Consider the following 12,601-nt stretch of genomic DNA (forward strand, 5'->3'; position numbering starts at 1 on the left):
GTCAGCACCTGTGTCTTTGTGTCTGAGGCCAAGAATAAATTCATCACCTGGGTAGCCACTGCTGCAACAGAAGCCAGCCACAATCAATGTTGGCTGTAAGTTGAGTTGCCAGAGGCCGCCAAAAATGGGCAAACTTGGAGAATCATCCCTGACAGTATTTCTGAATTGCTATGTTGTTACCAATGGGGCCATAACAACAACACTTGCAATCCAACCTGGACTTCCTTTGACCACACTATGGAATCTATCTTTGCCAAGTCAGACAAAAGGTGAACTGCACCCTCACCTTGTATTGAAAGCCTTGGTATCCTGCCCAATAGTCCTGGAACCGTATATTTTGGAAACCTAATGTGCTGGTGGCCGGATTCCATACAGCCCCTGCTTTGTCTGGAGGTAGTAAATGACTCCTCTAATGTTTCTCTGTGGTTTCTCCAGTCAATTGTCAACACACACTCCAAATCAACAATATCGCGCCCAGTGAACCACAATCCCTTTTCCTATTTTAATAAGAAATTAGGGCCGGGCGCGGTGGCTCAAGCCTGTAATCCCAGCACTTTGGGAGGCCGAGATGGGCGGATCACAAGGTCAGGAGATTGAGACCATCCTGGCTAACACAGTGAAACCCCGTCTCTACTCAAAAAAAAAAAAAAAAATACAAAAAACTAGCCAGGCGATGTGGTGGGCGCCTGTAGTCCCAGCTACTTGGGAGGCTGAGGCAGGAGAATGGTGTAAACCCCGGAGGCGGAGCTTGCAGTGAGCTGAGATCCGGCCATTGCACTCCAGCCTGGGCAACAGCCTGGGCAACAGAGCCAGACTCCGTCTCAAAAAAAAAAAAAAAAGAAATTAGTACACTATGATTATGGTAGCTCCACTGCTGTCCCCAGGGCGGCCCTCTGGGTATGCAGATCCTATGGGTGGTGATACCTGCTGCCGCTTTTGATGGGGAGATGTACTTGGGCGTGGCCATTAATTTCATTCACTATCCGCGATAATATTCCCCTCCCCAGTAATCTAGATGCTTACAAACATGGCTGGTTACAGATGCGCTGGCCTCCCTGGTGGTGGTACCCTATCACAGTATTCTCCCCTGCTGTCTGTACAATCCTGCTTCAGCAACAGATTAAAACATTTACCTTACATGTAGAAAAAGCTCTTAATGATAGTACTGGCCTTATGTTGTTATCAGATGAATTTGCTCAGCTGCGTACTGTTGTGTTGCAAAATCAAATGGCATTAGAGATGCTTACCAGAGCCTGTGGAGGGGTTTGGGCCTTGCTGCATACTGAATGTGGTGTGTATATACCTGGCAAGTCTTACAATATTACTCTGCTTGCAAAGCCATGTTGGGTTTAATTTTTATTAATTGTGCTTTTAATTCTCCTGTGCTTACCCTGTGTCTGTAATCTATATCAACTATGTGTTCCCTGTATATCTGTGAGGGTATTTTAATACAATTGAGTATCCAACTGAGGCCAAATGTAGTGGAAAAGTTAAATATTAAATTTGAACTCAATTGAACATGGACACAAACAATGGTCACCAAGTCTCGGAACAGGTTGTATGAGTCCCTTTAGGCGTTCATCCAGCGTTGTCTCAGAGAAATTTCTATTTCAAACTGTTTCTATACGTTAGTTATTTAAAAACAATAGCCAAGCACAAAAACAAGTTAACCTTTTTACAGGTGTGAGCCACCATGCCGGGCCTTGGATGGGGTTTTTGTGGGTGCTTTTTTGTTTTGGATGCTGTTGTTTCTTTCTGTTTGTTTTTCTTTCAGTGGTCAGGTCCCTCTTCTGTAGGGTTGCTGCAGTTTGCTGGGGGTTCACTTCAGGCCCTATTCATCTGGTTCACTCCCGTGCCTGGAGATGTCACTCAAGAAAGTTGGAAAACAGCAGAGTGTCTGCTCCCTCCTCTGTGATCTCTGCCCTCAAGAGGCACCAACCTGATGCCAGTAGGATTGCTCCTGTATAGGGTGTCTGACAAGCCCTGTTGAAGGGTCGCCAGGGGATAGCACAGGGAGCAGAACCCATTTAATGAAGCACTTTGACTGTTCCTTGGTGGAGGAGGGTGTTTTGCTGAGGAGAAACCCACTCATCTGGGTTGCCCAAATTCCTCAGAACTAGCAGGAGGAAAGGCTAAGTCTGCTGGTCCACAGGGACTGCAGCCACCCCTCCCCCTACAGGCTCAGGCCCAGAGACATCAGAGTTCTGTCCCTGAGCCCCTGGCTGGAGTTGTTAGAGTTCCTGCAGGGAGGCCCTGCCCAGTGATGAGGGACGGGTCAGGCCTGAAGAGACATTCTGGCCACAGTCTGCCACAGCTAGTGTGTTGGGCTGTGGGGGACACCTCTTGAGACGAAGCTATCCAGTTTCCCTGGATCTAGCAGGGGAAAAGTACAGCCAGGAGCTATGGAGATGGCTGCTGCCCTTTCCCCACCCAGGGAGCTGAGCCTGTTAGGCCGTTTCGAGTCCCAGTGCTGGTTGCTGTCCCTCCCCCAAGAAGCTCAAACAGCTAAGACAGCAGCCAGCTGCAACTGTGGTACTGGTCGCCCCTCCAGTGGGAACTCCGCAGGCTTAAGCAGATTCTAGCTCATAGGCTGTTCATAATCTGCTCAACTCCAGGGTTGTGTCAGGCATAATAAGTCCCTCTTCAAAGGGTAACTTCCTTGTTCTTTGTTCTCAAAATCAACTTCCTTGTACCTTCCGCTCCTAGCTACCTGCTCTGTAAACATCTCTTCTCCCCGTCGCAATCTGTAACCCACATCTCTTCCTTATTTGGAAGAAGCCCTCCTCGCTCCTAGTTATCTGCTCTATAAACAACCTTCCTGCCAGTCTCGATTTAAAACAGCCATTGAGTTAGCTTAGATTGTGCCATCTGACTCCGGCCAATGGGAGCAGGACACAGAAGCAGGGACTGTGTTAGGGATAAAAACCCCTTCCCTCCCTTGTATGCTGTGCTCTCACAACAGCCAGAGACATGACTGGCACCCTTCTGCAGAAGTAAATTTGCCTTGCTGAGAAATTCCTTGTTTCATTGCTCTTTTTCTTTGCGACTCTCAGCTCTTGTTTCCAACAGTTGGGACCTTAGGCTCCAGTGGCATGGGTTCATGAGTGGAATCTTCTAATCCATGGGTTGCAAGTTTCATGGAAAAAGCACAGTTTCCCAGGATGGATAGCATGCTCACTCATGGCCTCCTTTGGCTGGGTGGGGGTGGGGGCTCCCCAGGCCCATGTGGGTGTCAGGTGGGCTGTGTACCACACTGCTCTTCCTTCCTCTCCATGGGTCACGCCAGCCACCTAGTCAGTTCTGATGAGAGAACCTGGATACCTCAGGTTGTGGTGCAGGATTGACACACTATTATGGTTCTTTTTTATGGGATGCTGCTTCTAGTCAGCCGTCTTCGCCCTGCCCCCACCAATTTTTCTTTGAAAGTCTAATATAATTCAGCTGTGAATCCACCTAGTTCTGAACTTTTTTTTTTTTTTGGTTGGCAATTTTTAAAAATTATTATTTCAATCTCACTTCTTGTTATTAGTCTGTTCAGAGTTGTTGTTTTTTAATCCAGGAGGGTTGTACATTTGCAGGAATTTATTCATCTCCTTTAGGTTTTCTAATTTGTGCACATAAAGGTGTTCACAGTCACCCTGAATGATCTTTTGTATTTCTGTGGCATCAGTTGCAATATCTTCTGTTTCATTTCTAATTGAGCTTATTTGGATCTTCTCTCTTCTTGGTTAATGCTGTTAATGGTCTATCCATTTTGTTTATCTTTCCTAAGAGCCAAGTTTTCATTTCATTTATGGTTTGGATTTTTTGGTGGTGGTTGTTTCAGTTTCATTTAGTTCTGCTCTGATCTTTGTTATTTCTTTTCTTCTGCTGGGTTTGGGTTTGGCTTGTTCTTGTTTCTCTAGTTCCTTGAGTTGTTATCTTACATTGTCTACTTATGCTCTTTCAGACTTTTTTGATGGAGGCTCTTGATGCTATGAACACTCCTTTTAACACCACTTCTGCTGTATCCCAGACGTTTTGATAGGTTGTGCCATTATTATTGTTCCGTTCAAAAAATTTTTAAATTCCAATCTTTTTTTTTTTTTTTTTTTTTTTGAGACGGAGTCTCACGCTGTTGCCCAGGCTGGAGTGCAGTGGCGCGATCTTGGCTCACTGCAAGCTCCGCCTCCTGGGTTCACGCCATTCTCCTGCCTCAGCCTCCTGAGTAGCTAGGACTACAGGCGCCCGCCACCGCACCTGGCTAATTTTTTGTATTTTTAGTAGAGACGGGGTTTCACTGTGGTCTCGATCTCCTGACCTTGTGATCCGCCCGCCTCGGCCTCCCAAAGTGCTGGGATTACAGGCTTGAGCCACCGCGCCCGGCCTTTAAATTCCAATCTTGATTTCCTCCAATGATCATTCAGAAACAGGTTGATCTTAAATTTAATATTTAATTTAATTTCCATGGTTTTATTTAATTTCTAAAATTTAATTTCCATGTATTTGCATGGTTTTGATGGTTCATTTGGAGTTGATTTTCAATTTTATTCCACTGCAGTCTTAGAGACTAGTTGATATAATTTTGATTGCCTTAAATTTATTGCAACTTGTTCTGTGGCCTATCATATGTCTGTCTTGGAGAATGTTCCATGTGCTGATGAATAAAATGTATATTCTGCAGTTGTTGGGTAGAATGTTCTGTAAGTATTTGTCAAGTCCATTTGTTCTAGGATGTAGTTTAAGTCCACTGTGTTTTTTTGTTGTTATTGTTGACTTTCTGTCTTGATGACTTGTCTAGTGCTGTCAGTAGAGTATTGAAATTCCCCATTATTACTGTGTTGCCATTTATCTCAGTTCTTAGGTCTAGTAGTGATTGTTTTATGAATTTGGGAGCTCCAGTGTTAGGTGCATATATATTTAGGATTGTGATATTTTCCTGTTGAACTAGTCCTTTTATCATTATATAATGTCCCTTTTTGTGTTTTTTATTTTTACCTGTTTTTGCTTTAAAGCCTGTTTTGTCTGATGTAAGAATGATTACCCATTTATAACTATGTTATCTTTGACAAAGTTGATGATAACGATCAATTGGGAAGTAACTTCTTATTCAATAAATGGCGCCGAGATAATGGACTAGCCATATGCAGAAATTTGAAACTGGACCTCTATCTCTCGCCATGTACAAAATTAACCTAACGTTGATTAGAGACTCAAATATAAAATCTAAAACTGTAAAGTCCCTAGAAGAAAACCTAGGAAATACCATTCTGCACATAGGTTTTGACAAAGATTTCATGACGCTGACTCTCAAAGCAACTGCAACAAATACAGAAACTCACAAACAGGACCTGATTAAACTTAAGAGCTTCTACACAGTGAAAAAAAAACCATCAATAAAGTAAACAGACAACCTGCAGAATCAGAGAAAATACTTGAAAACTATGCATCTGAAAACGGTCTAATATCCAGAATCTATAAAGAAACATAAACAAATCAACAAGCAAAATATAAACAACCAATTAAAGAATGAACAAAGACATAAACAGACACGTCTCAGCTGGGCACTGTGGCTCACGCCTGTAATCCCAGCACTTTGGGAGGCTGAGGCAGACGGATCTCAAGGTCAGAAGTTTGAGACCAGCCTTGCCAACATGACAAAACCCCGTCTCTACTAAAAATACAAAAATTAGCCAGGCGCGGTGGTGGGTGCCTGGAATCCCAGCTACTCGGGAGACTGAGGCAGGAGAATCGCTTAAACCCGGAGGGTGGAGGTTGCAGTGAGCAGAGATCCTACCACTATACTCTAGTTTGGGTGACAGAGCAAGACTCCATCTCAAAACAAAAACCAGATACTTCTCAAAAGAAGACATACACAAAGCCAAAGAGCACATTTAAAAATGGTAAACATTACAATTATTAAAGAAATGCAAAAAAAACCCACAATGTGATATTGGTCAGGTTGCAGAGCAAGGGGAATGTAAGTTAGTTCAGCCACTGTGGAAAGAGCAGTGTGAAGATTTCTCAAATAACTTTAAACCATTTGACACAGCCATCCTGTTACCAGGTATATACCAAAAAGGATATAAATCATTCTACTATAAAGACACATGCACACATATGTTCACTGTAGCCCTTTTGACAATAGCAAAGATATGTAATCAATCTACGTGCCCATCAACAGTTGACTGAATTAGAAAAACGTGGCGCCGGGCGCGGTGGCTCACGCCTGTAATCCCAGCACTTTGGGAGGCCGAGGCGGGCGGATCACAAGGTCAGGAGATCGAGACCATCCTGACTAACACGGTGAAACCCCGTCTCTACTAAAAATACAAAAAATTAGCCGGGCGCGGTGGCCCCAGCTACCCGGGAGGCTGAGGCAGGAGAATGGTATGAACTCGGGAGGCGGAGCTTGCAGTGAGCCGAGATGGCGCCACTGAACTCCAGCCTGGGCGACAGAGCAAGACTCCGTCTCAAAAAAAAAAAAAAAAAAAAAAAAGAAAGAAAAACGTGGCGCATGTACACCATGGAATACAAGTCAGACATAAAACAGAGTAAAATTATGTCCTTTGCAGCAACATGGATACAGCTGGAGGCCATTATTATAAGCAAATTAATGCAGGAACAGAAAACAAAATACTGAATATTCTCACTTATAAATTGAAGCTAAACATTGAGTACACATGACTCAAAGAGGAAAACAATAAACACCAGGGTCTACGTGAGAGTAGAGGGTGTGAGCAGGGTGAGGATCAAAAATCCAGCTATCTGCCAGGCACGGTGGCTCACGCCTGTAATCCCAGCACTTTGGAAGGCTGAGGCGGGCGGATCATCTGAGGTCAGGAGTTGGACACCAGCCTGGCCACCATGGTAAAACCTTGTCTCAAAATACAAAAATTGGGCCAGGCGCGGTGGCTCATGCCTATATTCCCAGCACTTTGGGAGCCTGAGGCAGGCAGATCACAAGGTCAGGAGTTCGAGACCATCCTGGTTAACATGGTGAAACTTGGTCTTTATTAAAAATACAAAAATTAGCCGAGCATGGTGGCATGAACCTATAATCCCAGCTACTCAGGAGGCTATGGCAGGAGAATCACTTGAACCTGGGATGCAGAGAGGTTGCAGTGAGCCAAGATGAGGCCACTGCACCCCAGCCTGGGCAACAAGAGCAAAACTCCATAAAAAAACAAATAAATAAATCTACCTATCAAGCACCATGCTGACTATCTGGCTGATGAAATAATGTGTACACTAAACCCCAGTGGCATGCAATTTACCCATTTCACAAACCTGCACATGCACCCTTGATCCTAACATAGAAGTTCGAAGAAAACAGCACAAATAAAATAAAATTCAGAAATTGAGTAGATGGAACAACGATGATTTTAGAAAGAGCTTTTTTGGTTTTCAAAAATACGGATGTTAATAGATGTTCTGGATCTTCAGCCTCGTCTTGGACCATGAAGAATGGAAAACGAATGTCAGGGGTGATGGAGCAGAGATATCCCTAAATGCTTCCTGAAGCTTCCATGCTGGCCCAGGTATGCCTAACTCCCAAGTTTTTATGGAAAAAAAAAAAAAATTACTTAGGTGTTTTAAGTCATTATGGATAGATCTCAATTATTCATAGCTGAATAAAGGAAAATGAGCTGTTGAACTTGAACAAAAAATAAGATATTTTGAAAAATTTGCTCCAGTTACAATTTACCAATAACAATTACAGCTCTTTGCCAGGTGTGGTGGCTCCCTCCTGTAATTTTAGCATTTTGGGAAGCCGAAGTGGACAGATCACCTGAGGTCAGGAGTTTGAGACCAGCCTGGCCAACATGGTGAAACACCATCTCTACTGAAAACACAAAAATTAGTCAGATGTGGTGGGGTGCACCTGTAATCCCAGCTACTTGGGAGGCAGAGGCAGGAGATTAGCTTGAACCTGGAAGGTGGAGGTTGCAATGAGCTGAGATCATGCCACTGCACTCCAGCCTGAGCTTGGAAAAGTGAAGTGACATCTTCTGTGATGTGTTGTAAGGAATTGAAAAGTTAAATAATATAGTTTTGATTTATGAACAGATTTAGAGACAAATGGAATATAAAATTCAAAAATAGTTTGAAATATATATGAAATGTAGTATATGATAGATGCAGCAGTAGTGAAATAGGAGATGTACGCTCAATGTGTCTCACTGGAGACTAAAACCCACAAATATGCAGTGAGGGCCTTGTCTCCCAATGTTTTATGTTTGCACATCTGATGTTTCCACATGTGCAGAGAAGATGTTTAATATTTGACTGTCTTTGGCTGTGGTCTGATGGATGAGTTTCTCCTGACTCAATACACATTGTAACCTGTTCTGAGTTCACAGTATGTCTCTTGGTGAATGTAGATGTTACTACTGTCTGGAAAGGTTGACCATCTACAGCAGACACTCTTGCTCTGTTTGGGAATAGGCACATATTGTTTCTGTAGTTATTTTCAGTTGGTGAATTTTCTGGGGGACTCCCCCACGCCCTTGCCCCACATGAGGTAATTGTCTTAAAGCAGTTCAGGAAGAACAACTTTGTGTAGACTCTGGAATGGGCTGCTTCAAAGTAGGATACTCTATATAACCTATATTCTAATATGCAACCAACAGAAGACAGTATACTTTTTTTTTTCTTTTTTCTTTTTGTTTTTTAGAAAAAAACTTTTGGAGAAAATAGGCAAGGCATGGTGGCTTATGCCAATAATCCAAGGACTTTGGGAAGCCATGACAGGAGAATCACTTGAGGCCAGGAGTTTGAGATCAAGCTGGGCAACCTAGGGAGACTTTGTCTCTCTATATAAAAAAAGAAATTAGGCCGGGCGCGGTGGCTCAAGCCTGTAATCCCAGCACTTTGGGAGGCTGAGACGGGTGGATCACGAGGTCAGGAGATCGAGACCACCCTGGCTAACACAGTGAAACCCCGTCTCTACTAAAAATACAAAAAACTAGCCAGGCGACGTGGCGGGCGCCTGTAGTCCCAGCTACTCGGGAGGCTGAGGCAGGAGAATGGCTTAAACCCGGGAGGCAGAGTTTGCAGTGAGCTGAGATCCGGCCACTGCACTCCAGCCTGGGCAACAGAGCGAGACTCCGTCTCAAAAAAAAAAAAAAAAAAAAAAAAGAAATTAATAGGGCATGTTGACATGCAACTACAGTCCCACCTACTCAGGAGGTCAAGGCAGGAAGATCACCTGAGTTCAGGAGTTCCAGGCTACAGTGAGCTATAATCATACCACTGCACTCCAGCCTGAGTGACAAAGTAAGATGTTGTTTATAAATAAAAGAAACAAATAAAGATTCTTTGTTATAAGAAATAAAACTAATCTTAAGAGGATGTTCTATAATGTAAATTAACAGATGTTTTATGCCTATATTGAAACTTTTGTTTGTTTATTTGTTTGTTTTTGAGACAGAGTCTCACTCTGTTGCCCAGGCTGGAGTGCAGTGGTGTGATCTTGCCTCACCGCAACCTCCACCTCCCGGGTTCAGCTGTAATCCCAGCCACTCAGGAGGCTGAGGCAGGAGAAATAACATGGTGAAAGTACCAATAAACATGATGAAATACCATCTCTACTAAAAATACAAGAATTAGCCTGGCATGGTGGCACACGCCTGTAGTCCCAGCTACTTGGGAGGCTGAGGCAGAAGGATCACTTGAACCCGGGAGGTGGAGGTTGTAGTGAGCCAAGATTGCATCACTGAACTCCAGCCTGGGGGATGGAGCGAGGTTCTTTCCAAACAAAAAAAAAAGAAGAAGAAAAGGAAAAAAAGAAAAAAGAAAGACTTTTTTCTAATAAAAGAAATCAGAAGGAGAAAAAAATAGTGGAGAGATACAACATGATCATGAATGGAAATACTCCATATTGTCAAGATGTCAGTCCTTCCTAGCTTGATCTGTGATGCACTACAACCTTAAACAAAATTCCACAAACTTCTTTTGGGGCTATTGACAAACTGATTCTAAAGTTTATATGTACAAGCAAAAACCTAGAATAAGTTTACATGTAGAGGCTAAAGACCTAGAATAGCCAACACAATATTGCAGGAGAATATAAAATTGGATGACTGAGACACCACTCAGCTTCAAGATTAAATATAAAGCTATAGTAATCAAGAGAGTGTGATATTGGTAAAAGAACAGACAAATCAGTTGATGGAATGAATGCAGAGCCCAGAGGTAAGCCCATATTAATATGCTGAATGAATCTCTGATAAAAGACTAAAGGCAGTTGTAATGCAGCCAAGAGAATCCTTTCAACAAATGATGCTAAAACAATTGGACATCCACATACAAAAGCATGAATCACAAACATTACAGCCTCACAAAAACTAACACAAATGGATCACAGACCTAAATTTAAAATGCAAAACTCTAAGATTCCTAGAATGTAATTAGAGAAAATCTAGATGACCCGGGATTTAGCAATTATAAGTTAGATAAAATACCACCAGTTCATTTTCTAAAAGTAAAAAATTGATGTCAAATTTACCAAAATTAAGTATTTTTGCTCTGTGAAAGACACTGTAGAGAATGAAAAGAAAGACACAGTATGGAAGAAAATATTTGCAAAAGACATATCTGATAAGGATGGTTATCATATAGATAATGAATATAGATATATCATATCTATATCATATAGATATAGAAATGGTTTTCAAACTCCACGCCAATAAAACAAACGACCTGACTGAAAAGTAAAAACAAAGAGTGAGCCAAAGACCTCAATCAATACCGCACCTGAGGGCAGCAGGAATGAAATAACCACAGGTAAACCGCTGCTTACCACCTGTTGCCCACCCTTCTTTCAGAGAACAGACAGTGAACAAAGGATGCTGGGGCCACAGGAGAAGAAAACTCTATGTCTTCAGATCTGTTCACAGTCTGGAACTTTCATGTTTACATAGGAAGAAAATAGATTAAAGGCAAACTTATTTTGCTATTTGGCCTTGACCCTAATGATCAGACTGTGGTTATCTGTTTTCTCCTGTGGTATGGGAAACTGAGTGAATATAAGCACCAATCACATGCATACATGTCCACATGTCCACATGTATTTCTGCATTTATTTATTTATTTATTTATTTATCTATTTATTTATTTATTTTTTGAGACTGAGTTTTGCTCTTGTTGCCCAGGCTGGAGTGCAATAGCATGATCTTGGCTCACAGCAACCTCTGCCGCCTGGGTTCAAGAGATTCTCCTACCTCAGCCTCTTGAGGAGTAGCTGGGATTACAGATATGTGAAACCACGCCCAGCTAATTTTTTGTATTTTTAGTAGAGATGAGGTTGCTCCATGTTGGTCAGGCTGCTCTCGAACTCCCGACCTCAGGTGATCTGCCCCACCTCGGCCTCCCAAAGTGCTGGGATTACAGGCATGAGCCACCACACCCAGCAATAATAGTTCTGCATTTCTCAACATTATCTTACAAGACATCTAACTTTAAATAGGGAAAAATATCAGTACTTTTATGGTGCTCAGCATTAGAAGGTAACTAGTAATCAACCTGTCATTAAATCTTGGCATTCTATCTGCACTGGGTGCATGTATTAGTGACCTTTGGCAGCATAACAAACCATCCAAAACTGATTAGCTCATAATTGAACTGCTCAGCCATTTAGCCATTCTTCTCTCTAAGAACTCTAGGAACAGAAGGCCATTCTTCTATTCTCAGTTGAGCTCCTTCAGACATGTATCATGAGCTGCTCATTGACTAGGAAGGCAGCCCTCTTCTAGGGGTGAGCTTCTGCGTCCTGGGCTGTCAACAGGGGCACCTTGCTTCTCCTCCCCATGGTGTCTTATCCTCCAGCTGGCTAATATGGGCTTGTCTCATGAACATGGCAGCGTTCTGAAAGAAAAACAGAAGCAGGCCTGGCATGGTGGCTCACGCCTGTAATCCCAGAACTTTAGTAGGCCAAGGCAGGTGGATCACCTTAGGTCAGGAGTTTGAGACCAGCCGGGCCAACATGGTGAAACCCTGTCTCTACTAAAAATACAAAAATTAGCTGGGTGTGGTGACACATGCCTGTAGTCTCAGCTACTCGGGAGGCTGAGGCAGGAGAATTGCTTGAACCTGGGAGATGGAGGTTGCAGTGAGACAAGATCATGTCACTGCACTCTAGCCATGATGACAGAGGAAGACTCCTTCTCAAAAAAAGAGAAAAACAGGCCGGGCGCGGTGGCTCACGCCTGTAATCCCAGCACTTTGGAAGGCCGAGGCGGGCGGATCACAAGGTCAGGAGATCGAGACCATGGTGAAACCCCGTCTCTACTAAAAATAGAAAAAATTAGCCGGGTGCAGTGGCGGGCGCCTGTAGTCCCAGCTACTCGGGAGGCTGAGGCCAGAGAATGGCGTGAACCCGGGAGGCGGAGCTTGCAGTGAGCCGAGATTGCGCCACTGCACTCCAGCCTGGGCGACAGAGCGAAACTCAGTCTCAAAAAAAAAAAAGAGAAAAACAGAGAGAGAAAAGAAAAGGAAAACAGAATTGGTCAAAACTGTTTGAATCTAGGCCCCATACTAACACATTGTCATGTTCCCAGGTTTCTACTGCCCTGAGCAAGTAGGGCCAGCCAGAGCAAGTGTTTGGAAAATAGATTCTGGA

The 12,601-nt window shown here is 43.2% G+C and overlaps 1 protein-coding gene across 1 annotated transcript in view; it reads right to left on the reverse strand.

The window, feature by feature from the left end:
- Window positions 1–12,601, reverse strand: part of LOC102136574 (uncharacterized) — an 86,434-nt gene that overhangs the window by 22,333 nt on the left and 51,500 nt on the right.

Source organism: Macaca fascicularis, chromosome 19, assembly GCF_037993035.2.
Source record: "Macaca fascicularis isolate 582-1 chromosome 19, T2T-MFA8v1.1".
In the NCBI taxonomy this organism is placed as follows: Eukaryota; Metazoa; Chordata; class Mammalia; order Primates; family Cercopithecidae; genus Macaca; species Macaca fascicularis.